This window comes from Notothenia coriiceps, unplaced genomic scaffold (genome assembly GCF_000735185.1).
Source record: "Notothenia coriiceps isolate Sejong01 unplaced genomic scaffold, NC01 NC01_scaffold00029317, whole genome shotgun sequence".
Taxonomy (NCBI): domain Eukaryota; kingdom Metazoa; phylum Chordata; class Actinopteri; order Perciformes; family Nototheniidae; genus Notothenia; species Notothenia coriiceps.
The window spans coordinates 1-2,227 of NW_011362018.1; the positions used below are offsets into that span (position 1 = coordinate 1).

Below are 2,227 nucleotides of genomic sequence, written 5' to 3' on the forward strand. Positions count from 1 at the left end.
ACAGCCCGTCAGTATCATGCAGCTCGCGGATCAGTAATGAGTGACCCGACAGTAAAACTAAACATATCTATAACTAGTTACGGTAGTTTGAGAGGTAATTAAAATAGCTACGTGTGATATTCTAACCTGAAGTGTGTGTTTGTTCCGCTCACCGCTGCATGTGATCATGCAGAGCTGCGTGTCGACTCGTCAGCAGCAGCTGATCTCTCTCTCCCGTCAGATTAGACTTCACTCTCGTTTATGTCTATATCGATCAGATCCAGCTAGTTCTAGCTAATGATATGACTACCTGCTTATTAAAAGACACCTAAACAATAAGTGTCGCTATGCAACTGGGTGAGGCCACAAAGTATAGCGCAGCATTATGCATTTGTTTACATGCCCACCGGAACCCCGAGGCATTACCAACAGATCAACGCACAATCAACCATACAGGACATCTCTTTCTCCACATTACGCGTTAGACATTAGAATGGACTATTCTTGTCTGTCACATAAGTGGCGCAAGTTGCGCAACTGATGTGGTATTGCGCTAAACAGAAATTATCTTTGAACGGACACTTTGACCGGAGAGATTTAGATTTGCCGGTCTTCAGCATATTTTACCGGTCGTAGTCCGATAATTACCGGCTAACGGAAACTCTGACGCACGCACGCACGCACGCACACTACAAGAGTTAAAGATGTCTGACGGTCATGTGGCGTTCAGGTCCCCAGCGGACAGCAGAGGAGGACGGTGCTGCGTCTGTCCCAGGACGTCAAGGGGAACTCCTTCATCAAAGGTGATTACATTTAATAAACTCTACAGGTAAAGCTGTTTTGTTTTATATCATATTGTAATAACATCTGTTTGCAATAGATCTGCAAACATGACAATCAAAGCCTTGAGTCTTGAAAAAGAATGAGATTTCTAATCAGACGTTATTTGAAGATATTAGATATTAGGTTATCTTTCTGTCACATCTCTCAGGGTTAGTTCTTCATTCATGATGTTTGTTGTTTGTTGTTTGTGTTGTGCTGCGTCTCTAAACCCCCCTCTGTGTGCAGACCTGCGCTGGGTGCAGGCGAGCAGCTCCGAGGAGGCGTACAGAGTGATGAAGATCGGGAGGAAGAACCAGAGTTTCTCCTCCACGCGCCTCAACAGTCTGTCCAGCAGGAGGTGCTCAAACATGATGGTTCATAGAATAGATAGAATCCCTCATTCTCATTGTCCAGGTGCAACGAGAGGAGAGCTGCTCCTTCTTCAAGGTGCCGCCAACCAGAGACGTGCATTCAGGAGACGAACAACAAGCCTTCATACCTCAACATGAAGCTGGAGTGCAGGAATATAAACATGTTTAACGTAAACCGATATGTTCCTGCACTCTAGCTTCAGTGAACGAGCAGCGCAGTGACCAGACTCTGAACTCTGCATTCACCTCTGAGCTGATGAAGGAGTGACGGGCTGCGCTGGACTCATAGCACCAGAAAGAAGTCACATTTTAAGAAAAGAAACATTTTGGAAAATATTTCATTTTCAGAAAAGTATGAAAAAATATTAAAATGTTGAAAAGTCACATTTTTGGGAAAATCCCGAAAAAACTCATTCAGAAGAAAAAACAGAACATTTTGAGAAAATTCTGAAAAAAAGTAAACAATTCAGAAATTTTAGGAACATTTTTTAAATTTGAGAGATTTCTGTGAAAAGTTTTTTTTTTCAGAAACTTCGGAAATGTCAAATCTTTTGAACATTTAAAAATCTTATTTTGAGAAATTCTGAAAAACATCAAATGTTGACATACTCCTGTTGTTTTGATTAGTATATTAATAATAACCAGGCGTTATGTGTCGTCCTGCAGCCACAGCATCTTCTCCATCAGAATCCTGCGCATCGAAGACGCCGGCGTTCCCAGAATCCTCGGGATCAGCGAGTAAGAGAACATCAAAGGGTTAATCCGAGGGAAAAATCAAATATACAATCATATTATTATCTGAACCACTTATTGTGTGTGTGTGTGTGTGTGTGTGTGTGTGTGTGTGTGTGTGTGTGTGTGTGTGTGTGTGTGTGTGTGTGTGTGTGTGTGTATAAAAAGTTAACTTCGTCCTGTGCGAAAGCCTCCTTCCTCTCCACAGTCTGGCTCTCACCCCGATCAGAACCAGAACCCTCTGAGTCTGAAGGCCCGGCCAGTTGGCTCTAATCTAAATGATTTAATGTTTATCTGTTGAACAGAAAAGAAGCGGAACCAAC

The 2,227-nt window shown here is 42.6% G+C and overlaps 1 long non-coding RNA gene across 1 annotated transcript; it reads left to right on the forward strand.

The window, feature by feature from the left end:
* The first annotated feature begins 701 nt into the window (after nucleotides 1-701).
* LOC104958775 (uncharacterized) lies at nucleotides 702-1,911 on the forward strand. Its single transcript, XR_799795.1, has 3 exons — nucleotides 702-782; nucleotides 1,048-1,159; nucleotides 1,839-1,911. It is a non-coding gene; the product is annotated as an uncharacterized lncRNA (long non-coding RNA).
* Nucleotides 1,912-2,227: the final 316 nt, after the last annotated feature.